We start from the raw sequence: 20,527 nt of genomic DNA, 5'->3' as shown, positions 1-20,527 counted from the left end.
GGGCGAGAACAAAGCCAACCTCCTCGCCCCGCCCCCTCCCTGTCCTTCTGTCGGCTTGCTCGGGCGCAGAGTCCAGGAGCTGTAACAGAGAACGTTCGAAGAGGTTCCTGGTTTGCCTCCGTATAAAGTTACAGATCGCTCCAGGCACCCTCACTCCCACCACCTCATAAGGTCCATATTGTTGTTTTTGCGTTTTATAAATCGGAAAACTGAGGCTCACGGTGACATCATTCCACAAAGATGTTAGCTGATTTTTAGAGAAATGATATATGTGTCACCTCTTTCCTTACATTTAACCGCATAAAAAGTTTTAGCTGTTATAAATTCATGGAAAATCAGCATTAGAGTGGTCCTTAGAGACCTATTATGAAATCACAGAATACTGACTTTTATGAAATCATAGAATACCAGCATTGAAATAGTCTGACTGATTTTACCATTGGAGTAAAGTACAGAGAAGGTGACCTGACCGCCACTGTCACACAACCATAGTGTGTGGTCATAGAACTTGAGGCTTCTGACCTCTGGTGTCTCTGAGTCTGGTGTTTCCCCATTTACCACATCCTCCCTATGTGTTTGTAATCCCATGGAAGGTATTGCTGGCATAAATTTCTAGAATTGTGATTTATAATCTGTCTCCCCAAAAAAAAAAAATCTAGAAAATTCATTTAAGGTAGCCAGTTTGTCCAACACTGGATGAAATAGGCCAGAAATCTTGGGTGCTGTTTAGGTAGTTGTAAGAAGAATCCCAAAGGAGAAAATCAAAAACCAAAAACCTCACACACACACAGCCTCCCCAAGTCCATGTTATTCTGTGCCTGGGTGTCAAGGAAAGATTTCAGGGAGCTCTTTGATGAGAGGAGAGAGCTTGAGCCTCTAGGGTGTCAGGATAAGTGGGTGTCCGGGTTGGGGGTGCTGTGGATATTGTGAGGAGATGGGGATTCTGTGAAAAACAGGAAAGGGCAGAAGTTTGAAACCCTGGGAACAGTCTCAGAACTATGCTGTATATAAAGTCAAGCTAGGGCTAGCAGAGGGAGTGATGTCTACTCCAGGCACCCAGCCTCTCTCCATGCAGTGCCAGCACTGGGAGTTGTACAGATGGGAAAAGTTGAGGTCTCAGAGATTCAGCAAGTTTCTTCCTGTTATGGACTGAATTGTATCCCCCCTAAAAGTAAGATATGTTGAAGTACCTCAGAGTGTAAACTTATTTGGAAATAGATTAAGTGCAGATCTAATTAGTTAAATTAATATGAGGTCATACTGGAGTAGGGTGGGCCCCTAATCCAATATGACTCTTGTCTCTGTAAGAAGCTGGCCGTGTGAAGACAAGGAGGACACCATGTGATGACAGAAGATTGGACTGATACACCCATAAGCCAGGGAAAAGCAGAGTGATCAAAGCTGGGAGAAGGATGGAGCAGATTCTCCTTTAGAGCTCTCAGAAGGAACCAACCCTGCTGACACCTTGATTTTGGACTTCAAGCTTCAGAACTGTGAGGCTCTAAATTTCTGTTGTTGAAAGGTACCCAGTTTGTGGTACTTTGTTATGGCAGTCCTGTAGACCCCCTTCCCTCCAACTCCTTCCGCCAGTTGCCAATTCCCTCCTCACCAGGCTTTCTCCTACTACCCTCCCCTGACCAAGCCTCATCATCCTCAGGACCAGCTAGAGCAGAGCAGACTAGTTCACCCAGAACTGCCATCTCCAGGAGACCAGCCCCTTGGGGATTCATAGATCACAGGTCTGGAAGGGATCTTGTCAATCCCACCAGTAGCTATCCAGCCTCTTCTCCAATAAGCCAAATGACCAGGAGCTGGCCATCCCCCAACACAGCTCATTTTATCTTTGGACAGTTTTGACTTCAGTTCTTCCTCAGGTTGCACTAACACCTAGTTCCCAGCAACATGGGTCCACTGGGGTAGGGAGTGGGGTGAGAGAATGTGTCAGGGGGTAAGGGCTGTACTCTATCTTACCCCGATGGCAGCCCGCTCACTCATCTCCTATCTCTGGGCCCCCCACTCACTCATCTCCTATCTCTGGGCCCCACATCTCAACTCCTTTAACACAGGCTCTGCACCTTAAGGAGCAACACAGTTCATGTCCTTAGAACCCTGCTCCTCAGAAATGACTTCAGTGTTCCTTAAAACTATTCTGCTTTTATTGTCTGCCCCCCCCCCCCCACCAAGTCTCGCTGAGATCCTGGCATGGAACAGTAAAGGAATGATTCCTGAATGAAAATAATGGAGAGGAAGTGAGCAGGAAGGGCAGAAAGGCAACAGCTTTGCCAGTCAGGGTCCCCTGTGTTCCCCGGGGATTTCCCCAGGTGGGCTCTCCACAGTCACTCTTGGCACCTCCCCCTCCTGGCCCCATTTCTGCTCTAAGCCACAGGTCCCCAGCTGCCCTCCTCCCTCACCACCACTGGATCTGACCTCACACCCTGATAGCCCCACCCAGCCCCTGGGCCAGAGAGAAGGTTCTCATTCAAGGGGAAGCAGGATGGCCACCTCCCTTCCTGAGTCCTTTCCACCACATTTTCTCACACCTGCGTTGCCTCTCTTGCCCTGTCAGCAGGAGCCCAGGTCAGCAGTGGTAATCCTGTTTTCAAAGGAATACGCAAAACTTCCCATCATATTCTAAATTATTGGGCAGATTTGCTTTGTTCCTGCTTGGGCCCAGAGTCACCTCCCTGAACCTGTGACAGGGCCCCTAATTAAGCACTGCCTTGCTTTGAGACCCTCTAATGAAAAGGCCTACCATAGTATGACCTCATGTGTTTTATTACAGTTAATAAAATAAAATACGTTGGAACAGGAAGTAATGAGTTCTCTGAAGAACCTTGAAAAAATGTTTCCCTCATCAAAATTCAAACTTCGCCTCGCATATTATTTCTTCCACCCCCAACCCCACTAAAAGTGAGTGCAAAGAGGACTTTCTTTTTTTTTTTTAATGTTTTATTTATTTATTCATGAGAGTCAGAGAGAGAGAGAGAAAGAGAGAGAGAGGCAGAGGCAGAGGGAGAAGCAGGCTCCCCGCCTAGCAGGGAGCCCGATGCGGAACTCGATCCCAGGACCCTGGGATCATGGCCTGAGCCAAAGGCAGACGCTTAACCATCTGAGCCACCCAGGCGCCCCAACAAAGAGGACTTTCTTAATATTTAAAAAAATAATAATAAAATGTTAGTTTGCAAGGCTGTAAGTGCCAGTACAGCTTTTCCTTATATTTTAGAATAATTGAACCACTTGATCCCTCAGCTTGGCCCAAAGAAGATTTCCAAATGCCTCTACATAGAGCCCTCCTTCTATGCCTTGCTGAGATCCACTCTTATAGGAAGTCATCTGGACAAAACAGCCCAAACACTAAATTTGGCTGTATTGGTATTATTTCCTGAGTGTTGAGGGTTTGGCTGCCAAGAGATGGATTGTGGATGGAATCTTCCATTGTGGATCCAGTTTCTGGAGGTAGCTATTGAGCTCAAGACAAATCACATATTTAAAAATATATTCATGTTTAAGGATTATCTCACAATTATTCCTGCTTTCTTTTTGAAGACTTCATATGGTTGCCTGGTTCAATGCTACATATAGAGAGGAGGACAGGAGATACTTTTAATGTACACATGTATGTGGCTAAGCCACTTGGCTCTCTGCTCATTGAAATTGGCTAACTGAGGCCAATGCCACTTGGTTTCTCACCAAGAACAGAATTTCAAACCTAGCAAGGGCTTCAGTGGCTGGCTCTACCCAGCCTGCCTACGTCATCAACCAGGGTTCAGTGAGCAGAGAAATGATAGTACCTGCCTTCCAACCTCTGGAACAGTACCCAAAGGTTTGACTTAATGACCACTAGTCAACAGTAGCTCTTTCCCTGCCAAGAATAGCACATTGTTCGTTTCCTTTTCAAGTAATCCCCCCACAGGACAAGAAAATCACACATTTTGTAGTACGCATGGTAGAAATTCATGGTAGCAGGGGCAAGAGTATTTAAACCAAGTACAAAAAGTATTCAAAAAGAGAGAAAGGCAAGGACAAAGATGAATCATTTTCTGCTTTAAAAAAATGACTTTGATTTGCAACTTTGCACTGTTCTCTTCAAAGATATCTCTCAAAAGTTTCCTAAACCTTACCATAAAATCCCCCAGTGTGCCAAAATATTTTTCTTTTTTTTTCTTTTTTTTTTAAGATTTTATTTATTTATTCATCAGAGACAGAGAGAGAGAGAGAGAGAGAGGCAGAGGGAGAAGCAGGCTCCCCGCTGAGCAGGGAGCCCGATGCGGGACTCGATCCCAGGACCCTGGGATCACGACCTGAGCTGAAGGCAGACGCTTAACCATCTGAGCCACCCAGGTGCCCCCAAAATATTTTTCTTAAAAGACTCACAACACATAGACAGACCTGTCAGGTATACAAAGGTTTTGTTAGTTTCCAAATGTTTCCTGACCTTTTAAAAACTAGTTAAATTGAGGGAATTTCAGGAAGCACTTCCTTTTTCCAAACCTTTCAGACAAAAAAAAAAAAAAAAAGGAAAGAGAAAAGAAGGCAGGATAAGTAGTGTGAAGAGCCTTGGAATGGTAAGTAGGAAATGTGAATTATTTTCTTGGCTAAGCCACAAATTTATCTTGTGCCTGCCAGAAATCACTCAGTTTTTTGTGACTGTAAATTTTCCATACATGTCAACTGGTCTGGTTTGTAAATTATTGCAAGAAGTAAGCAAGCAGTGCCATACGCTGTAATTTCATTATGCTGATGTTGCCAGACTCTATTGCGTTTTAATATTCTGTGAACTCATAGTGGAATCAGGAGTAGAGATTTTGATTCAGAATACATGTGATGTTCGTATAAACACTTCCTGGAAAACCCAAAAAATGAAGTCTGTATAGTCATTGTTTACACTAGGAAGACTTTTTCCTTTAATAACTATGTTTATGTTCACTTGCATTTGTTCTACTTTGAAATTTCTCAGATATGTAATCTTATTTGTATCTGATTGTTGTTACAGTCTCCAGATTGGTCTAGGGGCCAGTCTCCATTTTCCTTGCTGTCTGTTCATCTTCACACTGCTCTCATGCTAAAACAAAAATTGGGTTACATCATGAGCCTGAATTTATAAATTCAATTCTGCTTTTCCAGCTGTGGCATAGAGCACGGAGCAAGTAGATCCTTCCCCACTTTTGTCATTTGCTCAAGGAGCTCTGTCTTCAGTGACTTCTCATTGCATAAGATAAAGTCCAAATTCCTTGGGCCTCCACAATCTGGCCCCATCTGTTTCTCTTTTCACATCCCCTTCCTTCCTCCCTGTGTTCTTCACACCAGTTCTTTCTCAAGGTGCCAGAGCGCCCCATGTGCCTTCACTTTTTCATGACTTTCCCAATCTGTGCAAAATGCCATTCTCCTTTCTTGCCCTGGGATTACCCCAGCTCAAAGGTCACCTCCCTCCCCACTCCACTCAGGCAGTTAGTCTTTGCCTCTGCCGAGATCCCCAGGAACAGTTTACATTCCTCTATCTCATAGGGTCATAATTTTCTAAGTGTCGGTCTCTCACATGATGGCCTCTTAGGGGCAGGTGCATTTCTCCCTTTACTCGCCAACAGCGCAGATTAATGAATGTGGTGTCTGTCCATAAAAAGCCCTCAACAAGTGTTGATCAAAGCAGTGAATAAACCATTCTGAAATTCCCCCATCCAAATGATGGCGCCCTTAAAAACATGGAAAATGAGCTGATTATATATCTTGTTTTATGTGCCAGATTGTGGTATGAACAGCTGTAATGCTGGAAAGGAAATTATAGAAATGAGGGCTACTGAAGAGGGTAGAGGAGGCATTGAGGAGGATGTTTGTCCTGCTGACAATCAGTCAAAAGTCTTTATTGAGGTCTTTTTATATGCCAGACCCTGTCCTAGGTACTACCTGTAGCTTGGTTTCATAAACTGAACTATAGCTATGGTTTCTTTTTTTTCATTTTAGGTTCAGAACCCTTCTTAAAAAAAAAAAGTCTTCATCACTAGAAACATACTTGCACATGCGTGCACATGCACACATGCACATCTACTTTTTTTTTTATGCACATCTACTTTTAATTAGGTCCCTCCAAGCTTTGGTTCTATGCTCTGTGAGAATAAAGTTACTGTTTTTGTGAGGGTATATCTTCCTATATGTGTCATTCAGGTGTTGTATTATGTGGGCATGTGCTCTGGATAGGATTGCAGACCCTCCATGCTCTGCTGGGGCCAACTTGGCGGGGGGTGGCGGGGAACCCTCAGGAGGACACACAGAGCTCTCACAAGAGCACCTGGTGTCTAGCTCTCTCCCCCATTGACAGGAAAGTCAGGGGAAAGCAAAACAAGGGACACTGTGGAGAGAGGCTCACGTTTGGGAAACCAGCAGCCAGAGCCACAGGGGTTGGTGGTTTTTGTGCAAACATTCTCATCTGTGAAACATAAAGCAGGAAATGATGAAGGTTTCCAATACTCTCTTTTTATATCTCTTACCAAGAACATTCTAGGGCACAAAAGAATTTGCTTCTCACCGTTTCTCGTATGGGGTTTTCTAGCAGCATCTTGAATGAAATTGAATTAAAAATGAAGCCAAAGTAAAAACTAGTTTTGTCCCTAGGATTTTTTTTTTTTTAACTGGGGCACCTATATTGTTGTATTGCAGATAATGAACTAGAATGTTCTTTCTAACTGCCTGCCATTAATAGTTTACCTACTTGGAAACCCAATTCTGTCCAAAATAAGCCCTCGGTTCACATTAATTTTGTTTCAGTTTTATGAAGATCTACCCTACCCCTAATATTCTGGTATTCTCAAATACACTCTTCAGCTGTGCTTGTCAAAAACAATTGTATTTGCCACATTTCAGAAGGGTGCAGAAACACGTTTGAGTCTGTGCTAGAAAGGGTTGCAGTGTAGGATTGTGGAGCTTTATGGGTGATCATAGCTGAAACTTACTTTGATCTTACTATATCTCGTCAAATAGAAAACAATGAATTAAGGCTGCATGCAGAATAAATTCTATCTGTTTTGTTTTTTTTTTTTTTAAGTAGGCTCCACTCCTAGTGTGGAGCCCAAGGTGGAACTTGAACTCATGACCCTCAGATGAAGGACTGAGCTGAGATAGAGACCTGAGCTGAGATAGAGTCAGACACTAAACCGACTGAATCACGCAGGCACCCTCTGCCCCCCACAACTTTTTTAGAGTCAAAGCAAATGCGTAAAAATGTTAACTACTTTTGTTTCATGTTTCCTCTCTCTACATCGGGGGAAATAGAAATAAAGAAAAATTGTATGGAGTAGGTAGGAATAAAATCCTCTGGTTAATCAAGTTAGCATAACTACTAAGTGTGAGATTACATTTGAAGGATTAGGACATAATGAAATTAGGTCAATACTAAAATAACCCTAAGCAGAATTTAGCACAAATGTGACCCCCTCCCCCTCCCCAGGCATTGAACTCTGCTTTCAATTTGGCCAGGCTCTGGGACAGCCAAGCTCTTCCCTCCTGGGAGGCCAACTAGGACCCAGCTAGGCAGCAGCACTTCTCTCCCAGCTCATCCATCTCTCAGAGAGTTCAAAGGCACAGTGGCTAGCCTTTTCACACCCAAGGCCAGCTCTGCTCACTAGGTCTCCCAGTCCTATCACTCTTGGCTTCCCCGGGTATGCAGCCTCTTTCCCCACTGTCATCTACAAGCATCTCAGTGCTGCTTCTCCTCAGCCCTGTCTGCTGGGCAGTCCAGCCTCCATTCCTCGAAAACAAACTGCTTATGCTCTGGGTGATAATCAGAATATTTGATAACCAAAATAGTGCGGGCTGGCCCCAACCAAGCAGAAAGGAAAATGGCCACCCTGCAGGTGTGGGTTCATATAATTCATTGAGGCTTCTGCTGTACCAAGTGCTACCTACCCCTTTAGTTTCTGGGCTCACTGGGGGGCCCCCAGGGTGGTGAGGTGATGGGGAACACTCTGGAGACTCAGAAGAGTGGCTTATCCTGGTTCTGTTGTGCGGGTACACACCCACTGAGTATCAGCCCTCCTGGGACCCCAAATGACTTCCCAGAATGTTGCTTGCATTCCTCACTTTGACAGAATTCTGGTTTTTCTCCTCCGTGCAGCTCTTAGAAATCACAGCTAGACGTTGACTGCATGCTTTGGCGCCCAGGGCCCAAGAAGGGGTGGGGCTTTCCCTTGACTCTCCGGGCAGCTTCCTTCCTCATCACTCCTCCACCCCCGCCCACCTGTGCCGGCAAAAACTGCCTCCTCAGGTACTATGCATCCCTGTCCGCTCCTCTCAGTCACTGCCATCTCTGAAGCTCTTGCCAATCTCCACGTTTCATCAAGAACTTGGACTCATTTTTTTTCTCACTTTCACTGTAAATTAACAAGTTGCTATTCTGATTTTATTTTTAAAATGCAAGTTAAATTACTTCCTCGATCACGCCCCCTTGATAGTAGCATTGAAACCTGAAGTCTTTGTCATGGTGTTCATGGGGAGTGGACCCTTGACCACCTACTAGCTTCATATTCCACTGCTCCTCCCTAGACCCTGTCCCCCAGATGTTACTGAATTATGTGAGTTCTCTGTGTGTGACAGTCTTTCTTCTGCGTGGGATGCCACCTCATCCCCGTTACAGTTTGGACTTGTTCTAGTTTGTTCTGAATGCAGCTCAGGATTTGCTCCTGAGTGAAACCTTCTCTGACTCTTTCAGGTCAGGGTCAAGTGACCTTCCTCTGTGCTCCCGCAATGCCCCATTCTAACCTCGATTACAGCCTCCTAATTCTCCATGGTCTCTGAATCCTCTGTTGGGATGATTGATTTTCTTGCTTATCTCTCCCTTTAGACTCTGGGCAACTCAAGTAGACTCAGGTCAATTCTCCTAAAAGCAGTGTGCCTAACATATTGCCCCTTTTTGGTATCTGTGGGGGTATCCCGTGCTTTTTATCTCCCCTAATTTTTGGCATTTTTATTTTGTTTTCTCTTGATGGAATTTGATTTTTGCAATTTAATTGGCTTCTCCTTGCTGGAATTCCTGGCTCTCCACAGACATTAGACGTGGCTCTAGGGCACTCCCCTTCAAAGAGGTAGTGTTTGTGGTTACCCATGATGGAGGCTGAGCAGCAAAGCCTGAATGAGGTGGAGATGGTGCAATTAGGAGACATCTGGAAGCATTGCTGTGGATGAGATACTGAGATATGGAGGCTCTGAAGACTTGTTTGTGGGTGGATCCCAAGTATAAATGGTTGAAATATCTTGCTTTCTGTCACCGATACTATTTGGTAAAAATTAGTATTTATAATTAACATTTCAGAATCCAGTATATTTTGTGGTGATTTTGAGATCTTGATTCATAGTAAATAAAAGAAAAATAACAGTTCTAAGGGAAGTAGCAATACCATCATTCATAGGATGTTACAAATCTGTTATGAACTAATTTGAAATACAAAGTTTGAGTTGCTTTTGATCAAAGTATTTTAAAAAGTGTTTAAAGCGTCAAAAATATAGGAACAAAGAATAGAACAGATAGAAGAGAAAGGTACTCAAAAGAGGGTTGACTTTTGAACCAGGCACTGCACCCAGTCATGTGTTAACTTCATTCCTCTGTGCTAGAAGTGGGGGATACAAACGTGAATGACAGAATTCTTGCCCCCTAGGCCCTCATTCTAGTAGGAGAGGTGTGCCGGCAACTAACAGCAAAGAGTCAAGGAGATAATTTAGGTCTATTATTTAGAGTGGACACATTGCATTTCTCTTTGGAGGCAGTAATTCTAAGAAGAAGAATAGCTTCCTTCCTGCCACAGCTCATATGTGAGCCATTGGAGTTCTTAGGCATGATTCAAATAATGAATCAAACCAGTCCTCAGAGCAGGTACCTGAAGACATTGCACACGTTACCAATCTTTGTCCCTCGGGTGGAAAACTACCATACTATCTCTTGACCAGTATTGAATTTGGTGGTTTAATGTAATATTTCCCGGCATGTTCTGTGGATTCTGTTTTTAGAAAGTTGTTCTACCACCTGAATAGTTTATTTTGTTATTCTGAAAAAATAATTATGCTTAATTTTAAATTGCTTTGCTTTGTGATTTTTTTTTTTGAGTTTTGTGTTTAACATTTAGGGTACCATCATTCGGTATTAAAAATAATCTTTTAGGAAACCACCTATTGGTTGCTCTTTGGGCTTTACAAGAGATGCCTTTCTTTAAGATGGTGGTAGAAGTGGTTGCTACGATATTATTAATTATAATGAATAATATCAGTTAATTATGAAGTTACTTTGGGAGCTAAGAAAGATTCTCAAAGATAGGCTATTCTTTGGTAAATTTCTCATCTTCATAGAGTTACCCTTACTGTGGGTAATTCTTTTGCTGTCGGTTAACAGTGAACTTACTTATGGAAAGATATGACACCTCAGGGTTGTTGTTTGTTTGAAATTATTAAAATTGAAGTTATTTGAAATGCTTTCTCCTTTCAGTGACAGCTATACTTTTCTATTATAATTCAAAACAGATTTCAGAACGGGCAACATTTTCAAGGAGCAAGAAGAAAGAAAGGATGAATGAATGAATTAGGGTGCATTTTCTATAACATACAAATGGAAAATGAGAACTGGACACAGATAAAACATTCAGGCTTATTTAAAAATTAGTAATGTTTGGGCGCCTGGGTGGCTCAGTTGGTTAGGCGACTGCCTTTGGCTCAGGTCATGATCCTGGAGTCCCTGGATCGAGTCTCGCATCAGGCTCCCTGCTCGGCAGGGAGTCTGCTTCTCCCTCTGACCCTCCCCCTTCTCATGTGCTCTCTCTCATTCTCTCGCTCTCAAATAAATAAAAATCTTAAAAAAAAATAAAAATAAAAAATAAAAATTAGTAATGTTTCTCAATCAATGTATTAAGTACGTGCAATCAGTTTTTGCCCCTCAAGTCAAAAGGAGGCAGCCTCGTCTCACGGGAGGAGGAGAAGCAGGTATTAGGAGCTCCTATTTTCATGGTTCCTTCTGTCCTTGTCTAGATGGACCCAGATGCTGGGAAGGTCTCACAAAATCAGTCAGTTCCTTGCTTCCTAGTAGAATTGCCCCTTAACTATGTGAAACAATATCCCTAATGCTAAAAATAACCGGCGTCTGAGTCCAAGACTTCCACGTTGGTCATCTTGTGTACCTGGTAGCTCTGGGGACTCCTCCTCCCACTCATCCCTAATGACATAGAGTATTAACAAGCCTAGCCAAAGTTGCTTTCTTTCTTTTTTTTTTTTTTTAAGATTTTATTTATTTATTAGAGGGAGAGAGAGAGCACAAGCCAGGAGAGCGGCAGGCAGAGGGAGAAGCAGGCTCTCTGCTGAGAAGGGAGCCCGATGCCAGACTCGATCCCGGGACTCTGGGATCATGACCTGAGCCGAAGGCAGACGCTTAACCGACCGAGCCACCCAGGTGTCCCGCCAAAGTTGCTTTCTTGATAACCATGTCTTGTATATAATCTCCCGTGTAGTGGTAATTGACTTGCCGAATGTAACCCCGACTTTATACCATGTCTTTGTGAGACAAAAAACTATGGTACCATTTTCTCATAGGAAGTGTTTTGTTGTTTTATTTGTGGGGGAAGGAGCAAAATGAAGCAAAAATCCCAAATCATCCTCTGAGTAAATTACCTCTCTGATAGAAAATAGGGTCCAAGTAACCATAACTAGCCACATAGTTGTATTCAAGTCATTTCATTTTGCTGGGCTTCAGTTTCTCCATCTGGAAGATGAATGTGCAAATGTGTATATGAATGTGCACACAGTAGTATATTGTGGGAACAAAGCAGAAATAGTAAATTGGGAAGCAGTCTTAGCTGAATATGTTGAAGCACATGAATATGGGATATTTACGTTAATTTGCGTTCTGTTTTCACTTCTATGACTGATTCTTTTGAGTCCTCGGGCATTTATTCAGCCTCTGCGTTTATCCATTCGTTTATTCACTCATTCATTCATTCATTCAGTAAACATTTATTGCCTAGTATGTCAGGCACTATCCTAACCTCCGAGGATACAAGATATAAGAAGAAAAAAAAAGCGGGGCTCCTGAATTCAGAAAGCCTACATTCTAGTGGGAAAGATGGACAATAACTACATAAGCAAATAAGTATATAAGATAATCGCAGAGAGTAAAAAAAGAGGTTAAGAAAGAAAGGGGGTTATGGGATTGAGGGTTATGGAGCCAATCACTTGCAGGTAGATGCTTATAGAGATGCCATCTGAGCTGAAACTTGACAAATGAAGTGCCAAACTTAAGCTCCTAGGCCTGAAAAACTAGAGAGGTTATTCACATTAGTAATCCATAATTGCAAAAATGACCCATTTAGACTGTTTCCTGTGCACAGTAACACTTTGTACAAAATGAACAAAATGTCCTCAGGCAGAATAACACAGATGTCAGCCTCAATGTTTTAGATTTCCATGGCGTCTTCCAATAGGGTTGGAGGATGGCCATCCTCCAAATAGCCATTACCCATGTTAAGTTTAAAAATAAAACTGCCCGGGGGCGCCTGGGTGGCTCAGCCATTAAGCGTCTGCCTTCAGCTCAGGTCATGATCTCAGGGTCCTGGGATCAAGCCCCGCATCGGGCTCCCTGCTCCACGGGAAGCCTGCTTCTCCCTCTCCCACTCCCCCTGCTTGTGTTCCCTCTTTCGCTGTGTCTCTCTCTGTCAAATAAATAGATAAAATAAAAAAGACGTGGTAAAAAAAAAAAAAAAAAACCAACTAAAAAGCTGCCAGTTATTTTACCGGCAAAAGTGGATTTATTTGGGAATGACAGAATCACAATTCAGGACAAGCCATCTATGGCAAAACCATAGACAAGGCCTGAGAACAAAGGAGAGGAATACTCTCTTACAGAGGTAAGGAGAAAGTTGGGGGGGAGCTGTTATAAATCAAAAGTCCACTGGAATACTGGGAATTCGCAGTAGAGTGGCTTTTCATTGGCTGAGATGTGACAGTCTTTCATTGGCTGGGCTGTTGCCTGGGGAGGAGTAAGAACTTCCTTCCTTGTGCTGGGATAGTAATGTAGTATCCATGTGCAAGGTCTGGCTCTTACTGCTGGGTCTGCAACTGAATGGTGGGGCCTCCCAGCTCCCCCTGCCGACCTCCCAGCTCCATTCTAAATGAGGTTGCCTGGTACTAATTTTCACACCCACTGTTCCCTCATTTGGGGACGGAGGATGCAGGGAGTCCTCTGACTCTGTGGTGCATGCTCTGGCTTCATCAGTTCTGCTCCCACCAGGCTGCAGGTAAAGATCAAACACCTGCTTAGTCATAGCTGAACTGTGCTGAGAAAAGAGTGGCCACCTGCTGCTTCTACCAGCTCTGCTCATGCTGGCCAAGGAACTGCTGAGCCCATTTGTCATCTCCTGGGAATAGAGCTGACTCAGAGCATTGGCTTCCTGTTTGACCTGGGAGCGGCTGGCAACAGACAGACGGCTTGGAGGAGAAGCAGGTGGAGCTGGTGGCTGCCTATGTAATATGGCTGGAATTCTTCTCTCCTGACCTGTCCTCCGTGCTTGAAATTTGACTGCCAGAAGTTAGCATCCAATCCACTCAGTTTTGAAAGGTTTTCATTTGTTTGTTTTCGGTCTTCAGTTCTCTCAATTTTTGGAGGAGGGGCCACTCTTTAAATATTATAATTTAACATCTTAAAAGGGACTCGCAAAACATTCTAAAAATGACAAGGGTCCATTTATAAGTGACTTACCCAGAATTACCCCATCTCTGAAATGATAAATTCATACACTCTGCTCCTAGAACGTAACTCCTAGTCCTCTGACCTGCCCCTGGGTTACTCTCATTACCTTGCTCTTCAGCCTCCTGGAGACCTCTCTTGCCATGACTGGTTCACAGTGTGTCTGACATAAGACACACAGCTGGAACTCAAGGTAGAAGTCCACGAGTCTATGCCTGCTATTTCCCACCATTCAGCCTAAGAAACAAAACATTACAGGGTGTGTGGGTGGCTCAGTTGGTTAACTTTTGCCGAGCCCTGTGTCAGGCTCCTTGCTCAGCGGGGAGCCTGCTTCTCCCTCTCCCTCTCCCTCTGCCTCTCTCCCTGCTCATACTCTCTCTCTTTCTCTGTGTCAAATAAATAAATAAAATCTTAAAAAAAAAAGAAATAAAATATTACTATGGTAGACTAAAAATTCCCTCCCTCCCAAAGATATCAGGTCTTAATCTCTAAAACCATAAATCTTAAATTTGGAAGAAGGGTCTTTGCAGGTGTGATTAAACTAAGGGTCTTGAGATGGGGAGATTATCCTGGACTGTCTGGATGGGTTCTAAATATCATCACAAGTATCCTTGTAAGGGGGGTGGCAGAGGGAGATTTCACACACACACACACACACACACACACACACGCGCGCGCGCGCGTGCGCGCGCGAAGGCCCTGTGAAGACTGAGCAGGAAGAGATTTGAAGGTTGGAGTGGTGGGTCCACAAACCGAGGAATGTCAGCAACCACCAGAAGCTGGAAAAGGTAAGGAAGAGATTCTCCCCTAGAGCCTCCAGAAGGAGTATGGCCCCGTCTGTACCCTCATTCTGGCTCAGTGATCTGGATTTTGGACTGTAGGCTACAGAACTGTGAGAAAATAAATGTTGGTTGTTTTAAGCCACCAAGTTTGTGATAATTTCTTAGAGCAGCCACAGAAAATTAATAAAATTACCAATGCAAGAAAGCCACTGGTGTTTCCCTACTCAACTGCAACCCTCTCCTACCTCAGGAGGTAAATAAGACCTTGAGCTTGGCATTTATAATTCTCTGAATTTCATTATACTTTTATTACATATGTATGTATTCTGAAATAATGTCATTTTATGTATTCTACTGTATTGTTCCACATTTTGCTTTTTGCTTTTATACTTCTGCTTATTCTGCTTATTTATATATGTAAACATATATATTATAAATTATATATGGTGAAACACGTAACTCTAGTTCACTTTTATTGTTGCATAATATTCCAGTGTGTACGTGTGTGTGTGTGTACCTCAATCTTAAAATCAATTCTGCTGATGGATATTTATTTAGGTTGTATAGTTTTTCAGTCTTTCAGACAGCAATGCTATGAAGATTTTTGCACATGTCTTTTTGTGCTCATGTGTGGAGTGTTTCCAGAATATTTACAAGAGAATAGAATTACTAGGTCAAATCTTATGTCATCCTCAATTTGTCTAGATACTGCCAAACTGCTCTGATAAAGTACCCATGTACACTTGGTGGGTTGGATTTTGACAGCAGTAGATTTCAGTAAGGCGAATGATGTGTACCAAAGGTATAGGCATGGGAAACACAGGGAGTGGTAAGTAGTCAGTTCTGTTTGACAAAGCAGCAGTTCCCATTTGAGGCCTGAAAGCAAATCTGCACTGCTTGGGGGGAATTTTTATAATCTTTACCCTCTTTTGCCCACTCTCTCCCCATTCTGGGGTAGCTCCTCAAGAAACAGATACATTTTCTCAGGTAATGGTGGCAGGCCTTGGTTGAGACCAGTAGACTGGGTGCCTGAGAAGGAGCCAAGGGAGGAGGGGCAGGGAAACTGGGCTGGAAGGGCCACCAGGAGGGCTGAAATGTCAGCCAAGAGAACGCAAGCAGGCAGCACCCAAAGTCTCCAGCAGAAGTGTGCACCTGCCCCTCTACAGGTATCTGGAGGCATCAGGAGGGCTTCGGTACCTTAGGATAAGAGATTTGGAATAGGGCGCCTGGGTGGCTCAGTTGGTTAAGTGACTGCCTTCAGCTCAGGTCATGATCCCGGAGTGCCGGGATCGAGTCCCGCACTGGGCTCCCTGCTCAGCAGGGAGTCTGCTTCTCCCTCTGACCCTCTTCCCTCTCGTGCTCTCTATCTCTCATTCTCAATCTCTCAAATAAATAAATAAATAAATCTTTTAAAAAAAAGAGAGATTTGGAATAAAGGTTGGCATTTGGCCTTTGGTAACACTTCCCTGAAGTCCCCTTCGAACTGTGCTCACTGAGAGTCACTTTATAATTCAGCTTCCCCCTGTGTCTCTGGATGCATTGAGCATGCTGAAGAGCTGGCTGAAGGTTGACATTTTAGATTTTAATTATAATTGGCAGTCCAGGAACAATGTAATACATCCAATGCATTTATAGAATGCTAACAAGTTATAGGAATAAAATGTGTGTATCCCTCTGAAAAAAATATATACATCCAAATAATGTATAGTATGAAAAAGCCATGTATATTGATTAAAAAATAAAGTGTGTATGTGTATGCACATGTGTACATTGATAAGGAAGGGGACACAAAACAATGCAAAGAGCTGCTCTTTTAAGTTTATGACTCATTTTCCCTGTAAAGGTACACGTACTTTCTCCTTTTTAGCAAAAATTGCACTTTATTAAATCATTTACAAAACTACAGAACTATAAATGTTTGACCTGGAAGGGTCCTTGGAGATACGTCATCTAGTTCAGCTCTTTCAGTGACATGCGGGTGAGGAGACAAGCCTGCCAGGGGAGCGGGTCTGCTGGGGTAAGCTCCTGACTCGCCTGGGGCTGGAAGTAGCGCTAGATCCTATCTCAGTGCACTTTCCACCACGGTACCTCAACATTGCCCACTCATTCAGATCACTCACTTTGCTGAAAAACGTAGATAATTCTTGATGAACCCATTTTATTTTTTATATTTTAAGATTTTATTTATTTATTTGGCAGAGAGACACAGCGAGGGAGGGAACACAAGCAGGGGGAGTGGGAGAGGGAGAAGCAGGCTTCCTGCTGAGCAGGAAGCCCAATGCGGGGCTCGATCCCAGGACCTGAGCCGAAGGCAGACGCTTAACGACTGAGCCACCCAGGTGCCCCCTTGATGAGCCCATTTTAATTTCATATTTGGTAGTTGGTCAAGATACTGATTTTAGCATAAAAGTTGACCATATTTTATTTACCCAAAGGATACAAACATAGTGATCCGAAGGGGCACTTGCAGTCCAATGTTTATAGCAGCAATGTCCACAATAGCTAAACTGTGGAAAGAACCCAGATGTCCCTCAACAGATGAATGGATAAAGAAGATGTAGTTCATATATACAATGGGATATTACTCAGCCGTCAAAAAACAGAAATCTTACCATTTACATCAACATGGATGGAACTAGAGGGTATTATGGTAAGTGAAGTAAGTCAAGCAGAGAAAGACAATTATCATATGATTTCACTCATATGTGGAATTTAAGAAACAAAAGAGAAGATCATAGGGGAAGGGAGGGAAAAATAAAATAAGACAAAATCAGAGAGACAAGCCATAAGAGACTCTTAACTATACGGAACATATTGAGGGTTGCTGGATGGGAGATGGGTGGGGGAATGGGGTAACTGGGTGATGAACATTAAGGAGGGCACTTGATGTAATGAGCACTGATGAATCACTAAACTCTCCCTTGAAACTACTAATACTATATTAAATACTAATTAAATTTAAATGAAATTTTTTTTAAAAGTTGACCATACTTAACAAATATTTAGGGGTGCCTGGCTGGCTCAGTCAGTTAACTGTCTGATTCTTGATCTCAGCTCAGGTCTTGATCTCAGGGTCTTGAGTTCAAGCCCTGTGTTGGGCTCCATGCTGGGTGTAGAACCTTAAAAAACAAAACAAAACATGGGGCACCTGGGTGGCTCAGTCAGTTAAGCATCTGACTCTTGATTTTGGCTCAGGTCATGATCTCAGTGTTGTGAGACTGAGCCCCATGATGGGCTCTGCATTCGGTGGGGAGTCTGCTTTGGGATTCTCTCTCCCCCTCTCCCTCTGCCCTCCCCACACCCCACCACACACTCTTCTCTCTCTCTAAAATAAAATAAATAAATCTTAAAAACCCCCAAATATTTAAAAATGTTAATAGTTTGTCATAATTATCAAGGTGAAAGTGACTGCTTTTGGGGGAAATCTTTTATAAAATTACATAATGTTTAGACAACTGTGCAAATATAACTTTCTAAATTACTTGCTATCCTTCTTCATGTCTTCTAGAAGTGTACCAAGGACCTTGTTGGTAGTAAATAAAGATTGCTTTAATAACACATCCTATATGCACACAACAAACCATCATCTCAAATGTATTGGGATTATGGTGGGATGGGAGAACAGTCCAAAAAGGCCTGAAAGTGTGAGGTAGTTACTAGAAGAAAAAACCTATTTCTTGCTTGGTGCTAAACTTGCCAGAGGGTCAGGTTGAACTAGAAGGACGTTTTAGGGTCTAAAGTTTTAGGGCCTACAATACAAACACCTATAGCAAAAATTACAAAGGGGGGAAATCACCTTGTAATTCTAGCACTCTAACACATTAATTGCTTTCATTTTCTCTGTTCACTTTTAGTCCTTGATTTTACGCCTTCATTTCATGTAACGATAACATAGGCACAATGGTACATTCTTTTCTTCACTCAACATTATAATGTGAACACGTTTGTCTTAGTGCTATTTTAGCTGCAGGGAACATTCACTCAGTCAAGTTAAATTACCTCAAAAAAAAAAAAAAAAGGTGTGTGTGTGGCTAATCTTGCACAAATCCCAGGACAAGAACCTGAGACAGCTAAGTTCCATGGGAATTGGAGCCAGGACACAGCAAGCCATCAGCTACCGGAGCTGCTCTTAGGGGCCTTGGGTGGGCCTGCTCATCTCTGCATTTCTGTTCCACACACTGGTAACTTCAGTGGTGCATCACCAACAATGGGCTCCCCAAACAACATGACCTTACGGTTCCAGAGTTTTCAATCATCCTCTCTTCAGATCTCTTAAAGTCAAGTCCTGATTTGATTGACCTCATCTCTCTTTTCCATCCAGTTAGGCCACAAGAGTCAGAGGTTTCTGCTCAGCCTGTGGATTGGCTGTCAGTAGCTCAGGTGGACCAAAAGCTTAGTCCAGCACGTGTGGCTCCAGACACTAGCTCTGCAGGCAGCAAGGCCATGTTCAGGGACCCCACCCCCCCATCCCAAGCAATGCATGTGGGTGGGCAGGCACCAGCTCTCTTGTGCCTGCATTGTCTTCTTAACTAGGAACTTCGATGAATGCACACTACGTCAGGTCCCACCATTTAGGATCCCATTCCTCGGCTGTTAGTGTTAGCTTCAATTTAGCTCCTTTTGGTTTGGGGGCTGCTACAAGTAAAACTGTGATGAACATTTTTATGCATGTTTCTTCCCTTTCATCTGGATTATATAAAATAATCTTTGAATCACATTGAAATTGCATTCTCTGAGCACCTTCAGGATATAACACATAATCTTACATTTTCTTTGTTTAAAAAGTACCTGTATTTGCTAGAGATTTGTACATAGGCAGTTATGGGCAAAATAAGAGGATGTGATATCTGGGATTTGCTTCAAACCCTCTAGCAAAAATACGGGGGGCAGTGGGGGGAGAGCCGGACCCGGACTGGTGAGATGTTGATGACCGTCAGAGCCAACCGTAGACACATGGGGATTTATTCTCTGCTACTGTCTCTATTTTGCTGTTTTTCCCACTTCCCTTCCTTTTCCTCTCCCTTCTGGGTTTTTTGTTCTTTTTCCCATGTTTCCTCTTGCTACTTGGTGCCCACATGCTTCCCTCTGGATTCCCAAAAGTTTTCCTCTGGTTTGGTCACCCCTGATATCTGCTTCAGAGTTCCCTTTTCCTTTATGGGGAAACTCCAGTCCATCCATCTACACATCCAGTCAGTAACTCATTCTCATACGCAATTTGAGGCTATGTATCGGGCAAGACACTGTAAAAGGTACTAACCGTAGTTACCTTCATGGTCTTTGACGTTACCAGACAGCTGTTAAGAGAAAGGCAGTCACAGCTTATTTTGTACTATGAAATAAGAGACAGGCCGGTAACACTCTTGGGGATAACAGTATTTGAGAAGAGGAGCCAAGTGCCCTCTGGTCGGGTGGGCGGCATGATAAAGCACAGGGCACACTGGCAGGCAGAGCTGGGGAGAGGGTCTTCTCCTCCAGTACCTACCTCCCCCTTCCTGCCTTTTTGCCTGGTTGTTTTCAGACTTCAGGAATGTCGAACCGGAAGTTCCAATATGAGGTCGTATTTATTTAGTAAAATGGAAATTGTATCTCTTGAGGTGCTGGGGATTTTTGTAACTTTTAATATAAAGCATTAAAGAGTCTCCAGTGCTCAAGGAAATTTATACCTTATGTTCATTCTGAAAAAACAAAATTCTAATAAGATGGCTTAGTTTTGTCTTCATTTCCCAAAGCATTAGTAGATTACAAATGCTATGTGAACTGAGTGAAATCGCAGGGGGAGCATTCTGAGGTCTTTTTGATTTTAAAAGTCATGATGTAAAAAAAAAAAACAAAACCAAAACCAAAAAAAACCCAAAAGTCAAGGTGATTCCCGATTCTCTGAAGTTGGGACACCCAGAGGCATGACTGTGCAACCCTGTGGGTGCCTCTGTCCTGCAGGGATTGAGACTTTCCTGGAGCTCCCCACAGTTCCCTCCATGTGCTGCTACCTCTGCATTCCTCAGCTTGGACTGTATTTGCATCTATACTTGTTAGTCTCCCT

At 43.2% G+C, this 20,527-nt stretch overlaps 1 long non-coding RNA gene across 1 annotated transcript; it reads left to right on the top strand.

The window, feature by feature from the left end:
• The first annotated feature begins 87 nt into the window (after window positions 1-87).
• LOC141373245 (uncharacterized) lies at window positions 88-6,127 on the top strand. Its single transcript, XR_012378995.1, has 4 exons — window positions 88-171; window positions 1,312-1,493; window positions 2,783-2,910; window positions 5,959-6,127. It is a non-coding gene; the product is annotated as an uncharacterized lncRNA (long non-coding RNA).
• The last annotated feature ends 14,400 nt before the right edge of the window (window positions 6,128-20,527 follow it).

This window comes from Callorhinus ursinus, unplaced genomic scaffold, assembly GCF_003265705.2.
Source record: "Callorhinus ursinus isolate GAN/ISIS: 27379988/994484 unplaced genomic scaffold, GSC_fseal_2.0 scaffold1, whole genome shotgun sequence".
NCBI classification, from domain to species: Eukaryota; Metazoa; Chordata; class Mammalia; order Carnivora; family Otariidae; genus Callorhinus; species Callorhinus ursinus.
This window is presented reverse-complemented; position numbering and strand designations above follow the sequence as displayed.